The sequence below is a fragment of the Gymnodraco acuticeps genome, unplaced genomic scaffold (genome assembly GCF_902827175.1).
Source record: "Gymnodraco acuticeps unplaced genomic scaffold, fGymAcu1.1, whole genome shotgun sequence".
Taxonomy (NCBI): domain Eukaryota; kingdom Metazoa; phylum Chordata; class Actinopteri; order Perciformes; family Bathydraconidae; genus Gymnodraco; species Gymnodraco acuticeps.
In genome coordinates, this window is record NW_022990966.1 from 2,314,172 (window position 1) to 2,336,688 (window position 22,517).

The 22,517-nt window shown below is 40.1% G+C and overlaps 1 protein-coding gene across 1 annotated transcript in view; it reads left to right on the forward strand.

The window, feature by feature from the left end:
* gfra4a (GDNF family receptor alpha 4a) overlaps positions 1–22,517 on the forward strand; it is a 162,928-nt gene that overhangs the window by 88,053 nt on the left and 52,358 nt on the right. The gene's annotated exons all lie outside the window — the stretch shown is intronic.

Consider the following 22,517-nt stretch of genomic DNA (forward strand, 5'->3'; position numbering starts at 1 on the left):
TGTTTTGGTCTCCACCGCCTTCTTTTCAATAGCCACTTGCTAACGTTGTGTGTTTTGTGCTGGCCTGTAAGCATATCGTTCGTTTGAAACGTTTTCACTAAAAACAGCTGTTTGCATATGCATGTGTAAAGTGTCACCAAGTGTTGGCCTGGCCACATTAAAGGAAAAAAATAACAAAAACCTGTAAACTCAGAAATTGATAGTATTTCTTGTACACCTACCCTGGTGAATTTAAACACCTGTAATGATTCAAGCTCCTGATCATTTAACATTTAAACTCCTGCTGACTACATAATCCCCATATAAAACGTTTTAATGATTCAAAATCTTCTCCTATTGGCTGTTTTTTGTTGTGTAAAATGTGTCATCATCATCTTTTGTTGTATAAACCTTAAGTGAGGTTGAAGTCTATTTCCAACCTTATTTAAATGTCTTAGCAGTATGTGAAGGATCACCTGTAGATGTTTAAGACGTTTTCCTGCAGTCTGCCTGCTGTTAATACAATTGTATATAAGCGTTCCTAAGAACAGTGGGTTCTCTGATAAATTGTAGCACCTTAAACCATAAAAAAGGCAATTAACCCAGACTTCCTGCAGTGCACTCCGGCTCGGGGCTTCGTCCATCATTACTGCCATTCCCTCCGGCCCGCTATACCTCTTGATTGCCGCCATGATAGTGAGATAGATAGTGTGACAGAGAGATTTTCTCCAGCTTCAACTGTTGTGGTCCTTAATGTTGTTTGAACAAAATGTTGTAGAAGGGCTTCAATTCTACAGTTATTTACACATGTTTTAGGCTTTTTTAATTTGGAAATGAAAGGAGAACGTAGAGATTGCACATTGCAGATTTGATCTCTTAACATTGAAACCTTGGCCACAAACATGCCCAGTTTCTAAAAATGTTGAGAACATGCACAAACTATTTTGACTGTCTTTTCTCCATTTGGGTGGTCATTTTCGGTTTTTGGCGTCCCCCCTCAACGGGTAAACAAGGACAAATCTTCCCTCAGCACAAACATTTAGATTTCTCTACGCACATAACCTACATTTTTTAAACACAGTACTCAAACTGATTTACATTCATGGATAACTCTAACTAATGTAATGTAAATCTTCAACTGACCTCAGCATATTTAATTAACTGGAATGAATAATATTCTCATGTTTTTTGAGAATAACAAATGTAATCCACTGAATTGAAAAACCCTTGGGGCCTTAACTGCCAAATGTAGTTCTCCTTCTTAAGAAGCAGCTTCTCTAAATCCCTCCTCTTTGAGAGACGCCATTTCATTTCCTATACAGCATGCTTAAGACAATATACTAAATGATTAATTTATATAAAAACAAAGTGACATGCATTGTGCAGTATAGTTGTGTGTTTGACTGTATGACCATACTGCCCTCCCTGCAGGTTTACACTGTGCACTTTATTGTGCTATCAGGCCAATGACAATGGACACGATGCATGATTGTTGCTGCAGGGCCGCTGTAATTGGACTGGACAAGGTCAAGTGCACCACTCCCAGTTTTGAAGAGAGCAGAGTGTGCTTTTTTCTCCAACCCTAACTATGATTCATACACAATCTGACATCTATTGATAAAACACTGCGGCCATGCTGCAAGGCAAGTATCGGCGTTAACGGGGCGGTGTGTATCCATCTTCACTGACCCATAACTGAACCGAACGTAGCTGGGGAACTGAGAACTGTGAAGTGTCTTAGGTGAGAAAACATGTTTACCAGTAGTGGGAAATTGGGCTAGCATATTTCATCAGAGATAACAACTTTGTAAACACGTTTACTCGACAGAAGTGTTTGTTCTAGACTGATAAGGGGTTTGTCCTCAAACTTAATGGAAGGCATCAGGGACCCTTGGCAACCTGGCACATTGGCATTGTGGGCCCTTTAGAGCAGCATTTTGTTACGCTATGGGTGCTGTAAAATTCTCATAAACAGCTAGCTTTGTGTTTACAGGAGTATGGTGTGCTGGGGTTAAGATAAGAGTTCACACGAGGTACACAAGGATCTAATATGTGGCTGTCAGGGTGATTACTATTCAAAGAAAAGGTGGCGTGACGCATGGGCTTAATGAATTTGCATTATTCATCAGGTTTCTGCAAACTTGCTGTGAGAAGCTCCTCTGTTTGTTTGGAGCCCATGGGAGAGGCTTCTCGAGGAGTTCCTGTTGAGCAGAAACTGTTTTGCTTGCAACTCCAAAAAAACGAAAGTGCTGTCTCTTCAAAAACGCCCAAAATGAAGGCTCTTGTCTAAAATTGTGGATTGAGGTGACGGCCGGTAGATCAAAGAGACTGTCACATTGTGGAAAGGTCAAAGACTTTCTTAAGCCAAATACCCAGGACAGGACAGTATGGGTGATAGCCTCACATGAAATTAATTTCAATATACCCCTTCAAGCTATTTCACTATACATTACAGCAGGATAATATCATACAGTGTTTAAAGTACCAAAGGAGGAACTTTTATTTTTAAACTGCTGGCACCAATTTTTTATCATTGTTTAAATTCATTAAGAATATTAGGGTTGCAGTTTCCAGTTAACATATTTCTGCAAAGATGATGGAGTGTGAGTTTTTGACAACTGAGTAAAAATACCGCAGCAACCCAGATTGGTATTTCTCATTAGCGGGAGACTGGACAAAACCAATTATGACTTTCAATTGTGATGACTAATACAAATAGTTGAGTCATATTTTATTTGCAGTTGGCAAATTAACCGTAGGGACCAAAAGGATTTGGTCAATAAATACATTGGTTTGAACTCCCCACTGTGGGAGGAAAGTAGCTTTTGGGATTCAGTCATAATTAATGAGTGTGTGTGTGCATAGTAATGGAGGAACATGTCAGTGGCTTTTCTTTGGATTCTATGACATTATATATTTTGTTGTTGTTGTTGGTACAATGCTAGTAGAAGTTGCCATTTGTTGTTTGCCTTTTTGCTGCATTTATTGACATTGAAAAAGTAAATTGTTAGCTTTATCCTTACATTTTTGGTAGAAAACATGACAGATGTTCGCTTTAAAACATTGCTAACAATGCTAACTTCAGCCCTTGGGGTCTTATCCTTTGACAGACAAACACAGTGAAACAATTGTTCAGATAAAAACACCCCAGTGGTTGGTATACACAACATGAACATTAAACAGATAACACAAGGGTTTCATTTTTATTAATTTAACCAGAAACAGACAATCAAAGGGTACAAATCATACTTTTTCAACACATACCTGCCAACCTCCCCAGCCACTATGGTGTTTGTGGTGCAGTGAATCTTTAATGTTACTCTATCTCCAGCAAGTAACAAAACTATTCCCGTCCGAATCACAAAACCCCTCTGCTGTGTGGCTGCTAATGCATTAAATCTGTACATTTCTGGAGGGTAAGATTTGGACTGTTTTTGTCTGATTCTCCTGGATTGAGACTCAGTGGAGCATGATGTGTCGAATACCATGGCTGAACAAAATCGGCCTTATTGTCATATTGTAAACAGATGGAAAGAGGGGAATGAAACATGACAAAGCATCAATAAGCACAAACCAGCCTATTTTAGTCTCGTGTCTCAGCATGGTTTCTGCATTCCTGGACGGCATTGTGATACAGATGGGAAGCAATAAACAAGCAGGACCACAGCTTTTTATAATGGCTTTTCTCTCAGGAGATTATAAATGGAGATTCTGCTGTGATGCTATGTTAAGAAAAGCTTTTATGTTTCGGAAGTGGATTTTTTCGCATTTATTTCCTTTTTTTAACCAAAAGGTATTAAATATAATTACACCAGCCAGATAAAAACATAATAAGCACAGCATGAAACACCATTCCATTTCCTGAGAATGTTCTGCAATTCATTATCTGATATGTTTCAACAGTTTGTTGGCTTGTATTCAATAAGGATGCATGCCTTTGTGGTTAATGTCTATGTATCTATTTAAAATAACAATTGTTTATTTACACTCCTGCATCAGCTTTCAATGAGTTAATGTCCTCAGATAAATATCTACTTGAAGGAGGTTCAACTTGATCATTTGTTCATCAGTGTGCAAGTGACAGACTCTTTGGCCCTGAATCTTTGCCTTCATTTCCTTTTCTGCGGTGACCCTGGCTGCTGCAGGGATTCAAAGTAGCAGCGCACTTGAACATTTTTTGTTCCTGCCTCTTAGGCTTTACACACTTGCTGAAAGTACATGGCTGGTTTCCAAACGTTGCTCTCTGGCTCCTAGTAGTGAGTAGTGACAGCCAACTGTGTTCCTGCATGTCGGTGACTCCCTTAGAGTCAAGTCGAGTCAAATCTATTTATAAAGTGCTTTTAACAACCAGGTTTGTCACAAAGTGCATCACAGAGGGAGGAAGAAATGACAAGATAGAAGAAAAAGTGCATCACAAAGAGGATGATGGGAAGGGAGAGATGGTGGGACTTTGAGGGCGGTGCGTTGGATCAACAAGCTTTATATGGGTGTGTATCTGTGTGTGTGTTTGTGTATGTGGTAGAGTTCAAGTTAGAGTGTTGCATGCAGAGTGTTTTCAGGTATGTCACAAACCGTTGTTACATTGGTAAACAAATCAACATTTCCCTCACCTGCAGCTCTGGTTGTCTCCTGTTTTTTTCATCTTTTTATTTATTTAATGCAAGCTGTAAACTGCATGATTTATACGTGCATTATTCTTATTGTGAAGATGCCATACATCACAATGACAAGCATTTGTCTGTTGTATCTCAGCCGCATTAAACACAATTTAATAGAATGTGGATAAAACATATTTACTAAAACCATACTGCAGTATAGCACAACCATAGAGACATGTTATCGTTTTTTATAGCTTTTATAAGTTATGTTAGCTTATATTGTTGACAGTGGGATAAAACACTTTACTATGAAAACACTTTAATTTTAGTAGTATAAATTGATATCAGAAAAAAATTGATTCATCGGATTTTTCCAATTAGTCTGGGGAATCAAACCAGCAACCTCTGCAACCAGTCCAAATACTTGAGACATATCATTTTCGGGGCTTTTTTTACAAGATCTGCTTTTGGTTACGCTACACGTCACAATATTGTGTTATTTAGTAACACATAGTGTCTTTGTAATGATGACTAAGCTAATGCGTCACCATGGACTTCAGTAGCAGACTGGGTTTTAAAAATGTGATGTTGGGCAGGAGAATGGAGCACTGCAGCAACTAGACGTTTTAGCTCAATTTAGTCCACTTTTCTGGACATCCCTAAACAGCAGCTTTCCCCCTTACTGAAAACTGCATCTGCACCCAAATCTCAAGTGTGAAAAAAGATGAGAGAAGATTAAAAAAGCTGCTTTATTTGCCTTTTACAAATGTTAAAGGAATGGTATGCTCATGACACTCATTTAAATTTTTTTATCATCCGATAAAACAGACCAGTCTCTGCCAGTCTCTCTTTTTTTTTTTTTTTATCCGATGACATTATCAGTGATTTTAAACTGATTAATTACCGAAATAACATCAACACTGTGGGCGGCGCCATTTTACCGGACGTGACGTAAACCATGCGTTTGGTTTCGAGGACACGTTGATGTTCATGTTATTTACTGTAGTTACTCTCTTCAAATATGCCTCATTGTATCGCGAAACATTGCCACAATTCTGATAGGAACAATCCACGGAATGCTCGGTTCCATCTGTTGCCAAAAGGTAAGCGTAGGAAGTACGTTCGGAGGCAGTGGCTAGCGAAATGTGGCCGGCCCGAACCGAAAGATCCTCAGGCGCATGTATGCAGCGAACATTTCAAGTTTCCGGACGACTACTCTGAGAGTATGATAAAACATAACATGGGATTTATTGAACAACCATTACTTAATGGAGATGCAGTACCATCGGTCTTTCTGGTGTCATCACCGACCAGGACACCAGTTCGGCCAGTTGAGTAAGAATAAGGTATGTTATGGCGCATTTCCATTGCAGCGGGTAGCCCCGTTTAAACGTCCTTTATCGTCCAGGCCAGGCCAGTTTTTGGTGGCCTTTCCATATAGCGTAGTACCGGCTAGTGGGTATTTCCCCCCAGTTTTTCCGGCCCCATAAAATCGTGGTTCTAGGGCCAGGGACAACGAGGCTGAGTATGCTAAACTAGAGAGGGAATCGCTAGCAAGGGTGGTACTACATGCATACATATCTAGTAATCAAAATCATTGTATCTACTAAGTAGTACTAAGTATAGGCTCGAACCTGAATGGCTGAATTCCCCCTTCCAATCTCTTCATATTGCTCAAAACTTCGCCATGTTTTCGTGTGTTTACCATAGACTGTATATGGTGTTTACAAAGTGAACGCATGGATGACGTCACAACCATCACGTGACTACTGAAAATGGGCAAAATGGCAGCGGCCTGACGGAATATACAGGTTTTGATAAAAAAGAGCTATAAAATCATTATTTACCGGGGAATATCGCTGATTTCTTCAGGGTATGGTTTAAACATAATGTTTCACTAAATACTGAAGTTTTGATTAATTATCTAATGAGTGGAGCATTCCTTTAAAAAACTGTTCAGGCTGTCAAAAGCTCATGGTCCTAGCAAAAGCTGAAAACTCTGTGCATCAGGGTTTTGTGAATAGCCTCTGACGAAAATAAATGTGCTGAGGGACTCTGGAGAATGAGTAGCGGGGTAACCAGGGGGGATCGAGAGAAGGGGGGGGCAGGAGTTGTGCAGTATGCCAAATGCTGGCGTCACCCACTTCGTCATTCCTTGAGAGTTTAGACAGGGGTACAGAAGAAGAAAAGGGGTTGGTAGTGGCGTCCCGGTGCTGCAGTGCTGCCTCAGCGCCCCGTCAGTCTGAGGTTCAGCTTGATTAATGAGCCCCCCCTCCCATGAGTCCCTCTCACAGGGACAACACAAATCAATACACAATGAGGGATCGCTCAGGAGAAGCCTGTCCACGACCGCTGCCGGCTCATTGGAGGCGCCAGGTGATTGAAACGTTCAAACCATGTGTGTTATTACACCGCCTCAGACCTACTGTACGCATCCTGAAACTAAAGATGAAACATCGAGATTCTGTAGCTCAGAACACAGAGGGCTTAATGCTGTTTGATATGAAACACGGTACACTGCCTTTTTAAATTGAAGAGCCCTACGGCACAGTTTTGGCAAATTTTGAAGAAACAATAGTGAGCCGAAGCATATCAGGGTGTGATTTAGCCGCTTTACTCTCGATGACTCGCTGTGTCTTTTAAATGAACTTTTTCACTCTCTGCTGTTTGTATTGATACCCTTAGCTGTAAAGACAAACAATAAAAGGCCTCGTCTGAGTTTTAATTGCTTTGGCAGGGGCACAAGTCTGTCTCCTTCTGAGATTTGGGACCAGTCGGGGTCGATAGCTCACGGTCGATATTGTTTTGAGTCAAGGAGAGGATGGGGGGGGGGGGGGGGGACCGTCGGTATTTACGAACCCGTAGTGGAAAAGGATTTTAAACGGAAGAATAATTGTTGATATTTAACATCTGCGCATTCATAATGGCGACGTTTTATTCCAGCTCTTTCAGGGACATAAAGTGATGCCGGCTGACTTCCTTATTCGCTGCATGCTACGGTCAATGACATCTCCTCGCATCACATCTCACTAAAAGCCCACAGGGGTGGAACCGATCACATTTTCTGCACTAAGTAACGCTCACTCTGCCATGCTCACACAAATTCAGGTGGATTTACTTCTCCCCCTGAAATTTGCAAAAACGACATGAATGATTTAAGTTCCTGAACTGTGACGCTCAGGTGTTTGAAATCATTATGAAACTCAAGCAGGCTGAAAATGTTTGTGCTCAAGACATCCCCCTCGTATTGGTTATTGCCTTGAACAAATCCATAGCTCATATTTTGATTTCTTCCCCCAGCTTTTCTCTCTTTAGAGGATCATTCTCTGCTTGCAGCTGGTTGGAGGAAACGTTGACCACGGAGGAAGTGGAACTTTTTTTAAAGTTGTTTTTTCCTCAACAGTGTTATATCAGCCAGGCAACAGCTATACATTCACAGTCCTTAATGAAGAGAAAACATTTATGAGACTATTTTCAGCAATACCACAGTATGTATAATTAATTAACACGATTACAGTGACGTGTTGACATGTGCCACATTATCTCAAAAGTGCAGGCTTTATTTCTTCATTATTCATTCCTTTTTAATTGCAGTTACCAGGGATTGAAGTGTGCTACATTATATTGAGACAGGCTGCCTCTTCTGATGGATTTACATAGAAAGACCTGAAACTAATGATGAATACAGGTTAGTTGTAAAGGGTCAGAACTATTGGTTGGTTTTTATAAATAAAACGGTTTATGGTCATGAACCATTCAAGGTTCAAGGTTTTTTTTTATTTTGTCATACGAACATAGCTACAGTGTGCATATGACGATGAAAATCTTAGGTCACTTGAATATATATGCTTTAAGTACACAAAATACTTAATGCTATCTATCTATTACATTACATTTCATTTAGCTGACGCTTTTATCCAAAGGGACTTACAATAAGTGCATTCAACCAAGAAGATACAAACTTGAAGAAAACAGAATCATATAAGTACATTAGGTTTCATAGAGCCGAACCATTTTAAGTGCTACTGAACTGGCTTTAGATAAGCCAGTCCTTTGTTAGTATATAAGTGCTCTGTTAGTATGTAAGTGCTTAGTTAGTATATAAGTGCTTTTTATTTTGTTTTTGTTTTTTTGTTTTGTTTTATTGCTCGAAGTGGAGTTGAAAGAGATGAGTTTTTAGTCTGCGCAGGAAGATGTGTAAGCTTTCTGCTGTCCTGATTTCAATGGGGAGCTAATTCCACCATTTTGGAGCCAGGATAGCAAACCGACGTGTTTTTGCTGATGGGAACTTGGGTCCCCTTCGCAGTGAGGGTGCAGCGAGCCGTTTGGCTGATGCAGAGCGGAGCGCACGTGCTGGGGTGTACGGTTTAACCATGTCCTGGATGTAGGAAGGGCCAGATCCATTCGCAGCATGGTACGCAAGTACCAGTGTCTTGAAGTGGATTCTAGTAGTTACTGGAAACCAGTGAAGGGAGCGGAGGAGCGGAGTGGTGTGGGAACATTTATGAAGGTTGAAGACCAGACGAGCCGCTGCATTCTGGATGAGCTGCAGAGGTTGGATGGCACATACAGGTAGACCAGCCAGGAGGGAGTTGCAGTAGTCTAGGCGTGAGATAACGAGAGCCTGGACCAGAAGCTGCTTCGCTTTCTGGGTCAGGAGGGGACGTATCTTCTTCAAATCAAATCAAGTTTTATTTATATAGCACATTTATAAACGATTTTTGGTCGAGCCAAAGTGCTGTACATATAATAAAATTATCCTACAGTAGAGACACTTTACAGCAAATACAACAACACAGATTGTTCAGAATATCAGTATGAGAAAAACGACACCCTCTGTCCTTAGACCCTCACATCGTACAAGGAAAAACTTCCAGAGAAAACTCACAGTTTGAGGGGAAAAAATGGGAGAAACCTCAGGGAGAGCAACAGAGGAGGGATCCCTCTCCCAGGACGGACAGACGTGCAATAGATGCCGTGTGTAAATCGAAGAGATAATACATTTTACAGCATATAGACCGAATGTTAGGAAATGCATGTGTCTGTAATAAGAAGATGAATCCACGAGGATGTCAGCTACAATCCTGAGGAAGCCATCAGGGAAGCAGCATGACGAGACCCAAGGCAGGACCGCAGAGACAGGTTCAGCCACGACCCGAACGTCCACGACTTAATCCAGAACTCAGGATAGAGGATCCAAGACACAGGACTACAGCAAGAGGATCAGCCTCGACTCCGGATCCCGGCGTAGATATAGATACAAAACAAGAAAAAAGATTTGGCTGGGTTAATCGGAACAAGAGAATACACAGACACAGACAGAGAGGGAAAAGGTCATTGGATAAAAGTTATTCTTGATAACCCTCTAGAAAGATCTCATGAACTTCCCCACTCAATCTATCAAGACCCGAGCAGTTCTATTAGAAGTCCAAGGTAAAGGCACAGGCCGGCGCATATCGCTCATGGAATCCCTCACCATATGAACTCTGACCCCTCAAGTGTACAAGTGAAGAGACACCATGTGTCAGCTCCTTTTAGAATATAATTTCTTCTCTTCTCAGAGAAACAAGGGTATGAAAAGAATAGCCAGAAACAGAGGAAGAGAGGCAGAACGTGACTACGTAAATGCACTCTCCTAAATATTAAACGAGTAAGAGGTGAAGAAACACAAAGCCAGAAATTGAAAAGAAAAGGCACCATCATGCTTCCCCTTAGAATAGGGTGGAAATGATGAAGACCCAAATTATAAAGAGGGGACATGGGATACTAGTGAAGAGGGACAACAGTGAAAAAGCCCAATGTATCCAACGTACTAGCACTCTCCAAAGAGACAGAAAGTCAAAGTATATGCCGAGAGGCACAACGTGACTATGTAAATGCACTCTCCCGTGTTAATTAGTTCAAGGGAAAGGGGGTGAAAAACTAAACTAATCAAAAGAAGGAAGTAGAGGCCTAAATGCCCTCTCCTAGATTCAGTTAAAGGAAAGAACTGGGGAACAAACAAGTACAGGAGGAAAGGCCCAACGAGTCAACGTCAACACACTCTCCTAGAATAGTTCAAGGTAAACGAGGTAGGAAGAATATAGTAAGAAACAGAGCTGAAAAGGCGTCCAAGAACGCTTTCCCTCTAGTCCAGGGTGAAAATGTAGGATAAGAAAACAGAGATAGAGAGCACAACAACCTATCTCTTCGTCAGATGCACTCCCCCGCCTGGATAAGCGACTCTGTGCCCCATCCCCCTCTACCGGACCTTAGATCCGCAGAGGGAGAGGGGAGGGACCAAGCCCAAGGGGGGGTTTAAGGTTTTAAAAGAAAACCCAGCAGAGATCCAAAAATGGATGAAGAAGTAATTACAAAACGGTTTATAAAACCAAGAGGTTATTCCTCATATTTCTAAAATGTTCTAATCTAATTCAGGGTTATACCAACTCAGCTCCAAGCAACCAGACGTAGCAACCAGTCAGTCTAGTCAGAACCTTCTCTAAGGTCTCCCCGCCCCCAACCTACTAATCATAAAAAAACTGAAACCCCATAAAACTCCAATAATATTAATATAATATTAAAAATAGTATCAATTCTGAGGATAACTAAATAAATAAATAATTAAACAAAAGCCAGAGAGAAAAAGCGAGTTTTAAGTGTGAACTCTTGATGTTGTAAAGAGTGTATCTGCAGCAGCGGGTTGTTGCAGCGATGTTTGCAGTGAAGGACAGTTCGTTATCTAGGGTCACTCCCAAATTTCTTGCAGTCTGAGTCGGGGAAACAACAGAGGGGCCGATGTTGATTGTTAGGTCAAGAGTGGGACAATCTTTTCCCGGAAGAAAAAGCAGTTCAGTCTTGTCAAGGTTGAGCTTGAGGTGATGAGCAGACATCCACTGAGAGATGTCTGCTAGAGAAGCAGAGATGCGTGCGACGACCTGGGTCTCTGAGCAGGGAAAGGATAGAATTAATTGAGTGTCGTCACCGTAGCAGTGGTATGAAAAACCATGCGGGCTAATGACAGATCCAGTTTGTGTATAGAGAGAAGAGGAGGGGACCGAGGACAGAGCCCTGAGGGACCCCTGTAGATAGTAGGTCTTTGAGGTATGAGGTGAGGAGGGAAAGTGCAGAGCTTGAAACTCCAAGTTCTTAGAGAGTGTGAAGGAGGATCTGATGGTTCACCGTATCGAATGCAGCAGGTCCAGAAGGATGATGACAGAGGAGAGGGAGGCTGCTTTAGCAGTTCCTCAGAGACAGCGAGGAGAGCAGTTTCTGTAGAGGGACCTGCCTTGAAACCAGACTGGTGCGGATCAAGAAGGTTGTTCTGATGGAGATAACAGGAGAGTTGTTTAAAGACAGCGCGTTCAAGTGTTTTAGACAGGAATGGGAGGAGAGAGACAGGCCTGTAGTTTATAACATCGGACGGGTTGAGAGTGGGTTTCTTTAGGAGAGGGTTTACTCTTGCCTCCTTGAAACTGTTTGGAAAGTGACCAGAAGTTAGAGAAGTGTTGATGAGATGGGCGAGAAATGGTACAATATCAGGAGAGATAGTCTGAAGGAGGTTTGAGGGGATAGGGTCCAGAGGACAGGTGGTAGGACGGGCAGAGGTAATGAGAACCTCACTTGGAGAGAGAGAGAGAGGAAAAGGAGGTTAGTGTGTGGGTGAACGGTGGGACTGGTAACCCAGTGGTGACTAATGGTGAGTCGGAAAATGAAGAGCGAATATCATCAACCTTTTTTTCAAAGTAGTTAACAAAGTTGCTTGGAAGAAGGGAGGAGGGGGGAGGGGCTCAAGGAGCATCTATCATCCAACTGCAGTTTCCCTAAGCTCTGTGTATTTATTTAAAAATATTTCAGTGTATTATTTTTGCTTTACATTCCCAAATTGTATTGTTATTTGTCAATCCAAGCAATATCATTGACATCCTTTAATTATGCAAGGGGACCATATGCTTTATGTTAACTTTATTTAAGATTGTTCGTTTTTTTAGCAAAAAAGGATGTTCACTAAACAAAGACTGTGAATATATGCAGTGAAATGAATAGTTTATGAACAGAATGTGAGTTAAAGTGATTCCAGTATGTTCTGGTGCCATTCTATGAGTTTGAATCATATTTAGATCATGAATCAGAATTGTATTTACCAGGATCATTCTGACGTTTTTGTTTAATGCCATGCCTATTCCCAGTTACAACAATTAAGTTTTTCAACTATCTGCACAGCACAACATGGCAAACAGACCAAGTTGTTGAACATTTAGTAGTTGAGCATTACCAGATATTTCCCTTAAGAGTTGTTGGAGACCAAAAATAAGCTATAAGGGCGGTGAATATGGGACTTATAAGCGCACCAGAAAAACAGCTCCAAATAAATGCTTATGTGGCATTGTGTCTCCTAGATCTGTAAAAGGTTGGATGTCTACTAACATGGCAGCCATAAAAACTTTACAGGGGTATTGAGACTAGCAGTATAGTGGAAGCACAAAATAACTTTAATTTGGAACAATCCAATACAGACAAACAAAGACAAATTAACCGAGAGCATTGCGTTTTGCATATAAACAGGAGACGAGTTGACGCTTAGGACAATGTCTTCACTCTGAATAATGAAAATTACCTGGGCTGTTTTTGCACGTCTTGAGGATAATTTGCAGGAGTAAGGGATGAATCCAGAACGTCTTGCATCTACTTTTGCCCACATAATAATAGCTTGTAAAAACATGTCTCTCTCTATTACAAATTGCACACGCAGTTAACAGTCAAGCAAAAGCGTGCTGACAGAGAGTCTCCGGCGGGGCAGAGTACACATGCCCAATCATCCAGAACGCTAGCTGCCATGACAGAGACCTGAAATTCCCCGAGCTCGTCAATATTTCAGCGCCAGATTATAACAATACCAACTACTTGTTAGCCTCTCCTCAGAGTACTGCTCCCCCTTAATACAGACTCAATACGTCATATATAAAAGTATATTCGTTTCTCACTTTAAGACAAACACACACACTCTTTTTTTGCTGTGCCCCATCTGACCACAAAGTGTTCCTCTACTGACATCAAAGTTATAGTTACAGAGTTATATAATGATTTTTACTTACCCATGAGACTCTTTTGAATAAGCCTATGGCAAGGCCTCTAGTAAAAATATTATCCAGGTCAACAGCAAAAAACATGCTTTTTTTTGGCTGGGTTAGAAATAAATAAATAAGTAAGCACGGAGCACATTTAATAGCTTATTTCGGTGAAGTCTTTTGGGAGCATTTTATCAGACTTCCCTACTCACTCTTCTAAATTGAGTGCATTAAATCAGTTATTTCTTTCAAAGCTAAAAGTGCAAAGGTTCTAATATCCTTAGCAGGATTGGGGGAAAAGCATTATGTGGGGATGCAAAGGCTTTTGTCTCTTTTTTTTCCTGAAGTTTGCCTCGATTACTACAGAAATTGTTTTTGCCGGCCTCAAAGATAAACTCTTATGAAGAACCACTGTAGTTCAAATATTTCTTGCAAGAAATGGAAAACATTTGTCACAGTGAACGGTTTCCCTTTCTCTGGAAACAAACCCTTATCCTGCAGCTCATTTGAGCCTCAGTGTGGCCGCCTCTGCAAACCTTCTCAGTATGTATAAATAAGTATTAGGGATGTTACTGAATACAGACTAGGCTTGTGTTTTCGTTTGTCTGTCAATCAGAAGGATTGCAGAAGCAGTACTGATTTTCTTTAAACAAGGTGAAGGGGTGTACAATGGGCCAAAACACACCTATACAACTTTGGAGTGAATCCAAATCATGAGAGGCACACACATTACGTTTATTAACATTGTTAGATAGGGCATCATTCGCGCGTTCATGTGGTGTCTGAATAATCGAAATTGTTAGATCCTACTGGATATCTCACTTACTTAATACACACATGTTCATTGCAGTGTCCATGTTGTTTTTTTAACTTGATTCCCGGTGGTCTAATCTCTATGGACAGATGATGCATGTGGAAGTTGAACAGTCTTTTATGGACCTGTTAGTGTTACCCAATCAACATAGTTTCCACAGTTATCATACTCTTTTAAAGTATAGATTGGGAACACAAACATCTCACATCCAATAATAAAAAGTTCATAAATATTTGTTATTTCTCATAATCACATTCAGAATATTTCTTATAAGTAAGTAAAGTAATCCAGGTTCAAATAATTACAAGTTTTAAGTGACTGTAGATTTTCTGAAATGTAAACAAATCTCTTTGTGCTACAAAAAAAATCTAAAGCTTTTGGTAGTTTAATATTCTAAGTTAATCATTGATAACTGTATTTTTATCTTCAAGATCTTGAAAGTGTCAGAGTAGACGCTGAAACAAGAGACCTCCTTAAAAGGGCATGCAATGTTTTTTTCGCCTGTATTAATCCACATTGATGGATGGATACAGATATCTATATTGTTTAATGGATAGATACAGATTAGATCTTTGAGTTCCGACCCTAGTATGTGTTTTTTCTACCGACTGGCTTTATGCTGAGTAAATGCAGATTATGAATGACAGATAAAGTTGTTAAATATTAATGATCAAACGGAGCAGGCAAAGCCAACACAAAAACATGCCCAACACCACAATCATGCGATCACAGTTTGTCTCTCTGGGATCTGTCTCCGCTCACATCAGTTCAGCAGGAGAGGGTGCCCAGGGTCCAATTTTCTCACTTCGTCTCACAACCGGTGCTCGATCCAATCTGTGATCCCACGGGGGTTCGGTGTTACAGTATGAGGCTCCAGCTGACATTTCAGCCAAAATGGTTATGCTTGATATCCTTTGGCTCTAAAATACAAGCTTGAATTCAAAAGGTTTAATTTTCTTTGTGTTTAATTCCAATCTGGGTCTCATTTGTGCTTGGATTTGCCTTCTTGAAATAATTAAATGAAAAGGCAGGGTATATTATATTTTGGGGTTGAGTTTTGGCCGCCTGTGTCTTTTGGCAAAACATTATTTATGATAAAAACATGCCCATGCAAAATATAATTGTTTGCTCACCCTTGATAATGGCAAAACTGCTCAGCATGCAGATGGGATCTGATCATTTGGAGCTCGTGAATTGGTTCCACGAGGCATCTGCATACATAAATTAAAGCTGCATCCACAATGGGAAAGATAATCAAAGTGTTATCTCTCTGTGGCACACAGAAGGCTATATCTGCTGTTTAAACAGAAGGACATCTGATTCTAGGAGGATTTTCACTGCCGAAAGCTTTGCACAGGATAGGGTTTCACAGTTAAAGAAAGACAGATGTCGTTTCTGCTTCTTTACTTTTCCATTAGAGGATCTGATCTGAAATCACACCTTGTTCTCCCGCATGAATCTAATGCAAATGAGTTGCTTTATTGCAAACTTTTCTTCCAGTTACCCTCATTAAACGAGCAACAGGTATTTTTAGATTTTACAATTGTTCCAATTGCTCCCAAGCTCTTAGCTCCAGTGCAAAAACAAGGGCATGGAGTTAAGTTCCAAAACTTTATATTTCAGCCAGAAGGTGTCTTATTAAATATTGAAACCTGTAATCATTTATTAAACGTAAGCATTAAAAGCTTAGGTTGGATTCCTTGTCTTGTTTATTCGTGTTCTGAGACTTCATGGCCAACATGAAGGACTTACGACTTGCATTCAAAATCTGACATTGTTCAGCTGCTGCGTAATATATAGTTACCTGCTTGATTTTTAGTGCAAAACTCAAGCCCCTAACTTTAACCTAAGCCCACATATAATCAGCCAGAAAATAAAAACACCAAAGTGGGCCGGGGGTTTATGTAAAAGCATAAATATGGAAAAAGAGACTTTGTAATGTGTAATCAAAGGCCCAGGGGTAATGGCTTGATGCAAAGTGCTTCTGGGAAAGAAACACTTTGCTTCAAGTGGGTCTGTGAGTCAACCCGCCAAACCTCAGCGGTGCTGTTGCTCATTAAAACACACTTGAGCTGAAAGACGGCCACGTCATTTAAAGGTAGAGCGTTCTGCAGTAATGCTTTTATTCATCGAGTGTGAAATGCAATGCGTCTCCAACCTTTTTTAGGATGAGAGCTACTTTCAAAAAATAAAACAAGTGGTGAGCTACTTTTACTTCTCTTTTTTTTGTTTTTTGAAGTGTATATATTTAGCACATTTTAACATTATACTTTGTGTGCTGTTTGGGTCTGCGGGACCCATTTTCAGTGTTTACTAAAAGAACATGTATGCAATTTAATTATTTTTAACCTGCTTTATTTGGGGGTGCACCTCACCTCCTCTAGGGGGGTCCGGGAAGATTTGTTTAAAATGTTGAAGTGAAATGCATCAATCTGGTGCACTGGTGCACAAAATGAATTTATGGACACAGCTCTCAACACTCAGGTGAAAGGGAGCTGTATACTTTTCAATAATCCAAACATCTTTAGAATATGATCACAACCAATAACAAATCATTTAAACTGGTTTATTCTTATCTTATGTTACCTATAGTTAGCATTCTTTCTTTTTATTTATGCATATTTTACTAATCACTCCCCTTTTAAACTGTTGCAAGAACGTGATTGGTTGATATTCATTGTGGGGGGAGGAGGGGTGTTGGATAGATATAGAGTTGTAGTAAGTATATAGAGTTCGCTAAGATTGAGGTTTTGTTTATGCATAGGGTAGATTCTTTTAATTACATTTCCTTTTTTTTGTGTATTTTTTACATTTTGGATTTGCTTGGCGAGCTACTTATTGAGGGCTTGCGAGCTAGCGGTAGCTCGCGGTCGACGTGTTGGAGACCCCGGGCCCTGTGTTAGATAGTAAAGAAATGGACAGAAGACCGGATGGATGTGATGTGGAGCGGGGCTTCTGATGATGATCTGAGGGAAGTCCGGGAATTGAATGTGATGAGAACTGGAGGTGAATGGGGCGAAGGAGGATCACATCGATTTCACACTGAAATGACAACTGACAGCAGCAGAGGGACAGTTTGAAAAGTTAATAGCAAAACAATTGGTTCCCAGAGATGTTGTGGGAAAGAAACTCCCTCTGGGGGGAACTTTGGGATTGTAGCCTCTGCAGACCATTTTTAACACACTACAGGAAAGGGAATACCCCTAAAAGCATAAAAGGGGGTCTTTAAACTGTTGTTATTCTTTAAGAGTTTATATTTAATCTGGGAACTTCTCTCAGTGGCAGCAGCAGTGAGGTGGCTCTGCATGCTGCACCGCCTACACACTCTCACCAAGAGCTTCCACTTCCTCTCCTGCAATAGTTAGCGCACCCATCAGTCCAGGGGAGCTGTCACCCCGCCTGACAGAGCTTCATTATTACTGGATCCATAGGAGACGCTGCTTCATTCGTTAGCACTGCTTCACTTGAGTGCTACTGTCTCATACCTTCACAGCTGCTTTACAGGATCCTGTTTGTTATTGCTCCACATGTAAGGTGCCATCACACTGATATGCTTTCAGCTTACTGTTCTCAAACTTGGCACAACTATTGACTTTGTTACATGTTTTTAAACGAGGTTCATATAAAGTCACACACAGCAGGCGAATAAGAAGTCAAAGTTAACTTGAAATTGGACATGACCGACTTCTTGTAATATCGCAGCTCTCACGATCAACCCCCGGTCAGTCCTGTCACGCTAATTACGTGACAAACTTATGATATTATAGCATGTTGACATTTTTGTTCACTAGTGTGGAGATATTGTTGTGTGTTGTTGATGTTGATTATACATAAATTATTCTGAATCTTTGGATTATTTTCAAATGTTTCACATTTCCAAATGTAATCTAAACGTCTGTAAGAATGAATAGCTCTTTGTAATTGTGTATTATGCTATTATATTAGCATAAATCATTGGGGAAATGTTCTTAAAAGGACTATTACATCATTGTTATCTAAATTATTTCAAAACTAGTTGTCATGACAGCCCTATAACTGGTTGTTCTTTATACTATACAAACATGGGATTGCTTGATGCATTCTGTCCTTGATGGATCCAAAAAGCCTGTTAACGCTATAAATCTCAATACAAAAGACACTGCGTGATACATTTAATGACAGACGTTGTCAACAAATACTTGTGTCTATTCATAGTTGTGTTTATAAATAGCTCCGTCGCGATTTTATTCAATTTTATATAAGGTTGTTTCTTTAAAAATCACGTAAATATATTAAAAACTGTGGATAATCATGAGGTCCAAGAGAAGCACCCTACTGAGTACTTTCACTATTATGAATACTCTCATGTAATGTGCATTATTTATGTCAGGGATTTAGTCTCACACACTTCTTTCTGTTGTTTCATAAAATCCCGTTAGACTTTTCATGTCTCACTCGGTCAATGCCATTTTAAGGTCTTTGTTACCGGCACTCAAGATTTGCGGGTGTATCGCTGGTGCAGACGGAGGCTCTCGGTATGTCAGTGAACATGGAGAAGCTTCTCTGTGAGTTTCAGCCCTGGCAGTCTACAGTATGCACTTCAAATTCTTTCTGACACAGAGAGAGCCTAGATAGTCATTTGTGTCCGACCTGATCTGTCTCTGCAGGGCGTATTACTTGTGAATGTGGGTTTCAGTGTCCATGAGTGTACACACAGAGCAGGAGGCCAGTTGGACGACTGGCTTATAACAGGTCAGGGGGAGCTGTCACTCTCCCTCATTAAAACATGCCGCTGGCTCCAAACTCGTGACCATGGAGCTAAACTCGGAAAGCTCCCCTCCAAGTGACAAGGACCATATTCACACTGAGCTGCCCTCTGCTCACTAGGCCACATGAGCATGGGACATACACAGCACCAGCAGTGGCAAAGGAATAGAGTCGAAAATGGCCAAAATTCAATTTCAAACCCACTCTTGCACAGCGACATCAAACCCAGCCGAAGCACAAATGTATTCCATCGGATGTAGCCAAGAGATTCAAAATGATAATTTGCTCATGCTGAATGATATTGCTGTGAAAGCTTGACAGAGCATAAGGTAGCATGGGAGAGAAATGGAAGGAGACGGATGCAAATCTGTCAATACGCATTATCATTTCATCCTGATCTCACATGGAGCTCAAACGCAGATAACAGGACGCCGAAACCCAGTGGTGCGTCTTCTAATCTGCCGCCTTACATAATGAAACATCAACTCACCTCCTCGCTCATCACGGGTCATCTCCCAAGGAGTGTGCGACCGCAGAGCTCTGCCAAACACTCGCATCAAAGCTCTGTCTATTTTTATCTTTTGAAACGACACTGTTAATTAGCATTCATTCACAATCAGTAATTAATGCGGAGTAGATCCTTTGCCAGTGAGGGCATCTACAGCAGAGAAAGAAAACGATAACATAACTCAGTGATGATGGCGCCGTCACCGAACAAAGACTTCAACAGTTTCAAGGTTAGCGTTTCATTCTCTGAAAAAGTTTTATTTCCCAAATCTAATTGTCTGCCGACATGTGCCCTCCGGGTTAAAACACACATTTGGAGAGCGTGTTGTAAAAGTTATAATTGGGGGTCAGTGATGCATTCGCTGCCCAGGTTTGCAATCAGCATGTCCTCGTCGCGTCACCTTGTCCGACCTGGGGACTCGCTCGAGTAGAGGCACACACACACTTTACAAAACACACAGAGAGCTTAGGCGGTACAGAAGGTTACATGGACACACACTTCAGCAGTCACACACACAAAGCAGACGGATGCTGACTCGTTTTAATGCACATGGCAGATTGGAGTGGGGAAGAGGTTTATTTACTGATGTTTTATGGGACACTAATGCAAAAAAGCCAGTCTGAAAACCAGAGCTTAACGATACAATCGTGCATAAGATCCAGCAACAGGCAATCTAGTACCAATGTTTATATGCACATTTTTTAATATTGCATTAAGGTATTGTTTGTATAGGTATAACCAGAATTGTAAATTATAAGAATGTAAAGTAGTTCATAATAAATCATGTTCTTAGCTTAGTAATATTGACTACACCTTTAGTTTCTTTTCTTTTTTCTTGGTTAATAAATTAGTTGTTTGATCAATAAAATGTGTAAATCGAGATAAGAAAGTCGATCTATGTTTTCCAAAGACTGATTTACGGCCTGGAAATGTCTTGTCTTGCTGAAGACTTTTCTTTTTGTCGCTGCTTTTAATTGAACTATTCATATCTCAGACTGCACTGTAACTTTTATCCATATACTTTTTTCTTTTAATGTTTAATTGACTGCCATGTATTTTTTTCTTTTAATGTTTATTTTATTAGCTTTTCTTTTTAATGACTGATTTTAAATGCCATTTTCTTAATCTCTTTCATTTTTTGTAAAGCACTTTGAATTGCCTTGTGTTGAAAAGTGCTATATAAATAAACTTGCCTTGCCTTGTTTTGTCCAAAAACTTGAAGATATTCGCTCAAATGTCATAGAAAAAGGTAAAGAGAAAGTTTGAGAATTTTCACTTTGATGTTCTTGATTACAAAAGTGATCAATTGGGGAACACTCCTAGTAATAGGTAATATAGTATTGCATTAACTGTTTCTATGAAATGCTAAATACTGTTTATGTGCAGTGTACAGTCTCTGTAGCCTCGAGGTTCAGCTCCACGGACAGAGCACTGCTAATAGACCACATATCACCTCCCAATAATCAAATACTCAACTTTTCTGTGATTGTTATTCTTTTTTTGAATCACATAAGTTCTGCTCTGACAGCATTTATGACCTGCAAAGCACTTAATTGTCAGATAGGGTTAAATAGAAAGTCTGCAGCCACTATCTCTAGTGTAACAGCGTCCTCATATGTAACACATTAGATCCTAAACACTCTGCCAGATGTTGTGGGTCATGGTATTAAAACGCTGCCCCTGAGTCTAGGGGGGGTCTTTCTGGTACGACTTCAAACTGTGTCTCTGACAATTGAAAATATAGCGGGAATCAGGGCCATGATACAATACCACCTCACACCTGAAGGCCATTATTGTTTCATCAACTGCTCATACACTTTCATTCATTTTTTTATTTTTTTATTATTTGACTTTAACTATATATTTATTTGTTGTTCCTCTATTTTATTTTCTCTTCACTACATATGTAAAGCGTCTTTGAGCACCTGTAAAAGCGCTAACAAATTAAATCTATTATTATTATTATTGTGCAAAAGAAGACTCTATCAGACTCACTTGCTATTATATTTCCCCTTTGCCCAGCGTCGTGTTTAGGCTGATATTCCATTGGGATGAAGGTCATTTCATTTGTTCTTGTATTTCATTGACTATGGAAAGATGTGATTGGTTGCTAGGAGCAGTTTGTATACAAAATGTTTCTATTCAAGACTTTCTTATGAAGTTTTTCAAGAAGAATTTTTCTATTGATTTCCATCTTTCACCGCTATGGCAATTTCAGTCATTTTCATTGCCACCATTTTTTTGGATATAGCGAGAAGGCTATATTTCTACATTTCTTTTGTAAGAGACTCGAAGGAAGACATTGACCCAAACAACCTCATTTGTATGATATTGGCCTGTGCTGTCTACCTTAGCTTTGTCAGCTAACCTGGTGACCTTACAAGATAATAGTTATAAGGCTATGATGAATAAAGACACATTGGGTAAAGTTACCTCTTCCTCACTCACTCTTCATAGTTGCAAGTGTTTGTAGAAGCTTTGTGTCTGTAGCTCTGCCCAGTTGGGATTAACACAAACAACAAGATTATTTCTGGATTTAGTAAAAAATGTGTGTACACAAATGTTTGCAACTGCAAGGACTGTAAATATACGAACACAACGCTGACAGGAAGATATACACATTTCAGGATAGACAATGTAATTCTCAGGCAACACTAGGGGTGTAACGGTTCACAAACATTTCGGTTCGGTGCGTACCTCGGTTTTTTGGTCTCGGTACGTTTTCGGTACAGCATAATTTTTTTTCACAAAACAAAACATATATATATATATATATTTATTATTATTAAACTGTGAATAATGTATTCACTCAAATAAATACAACA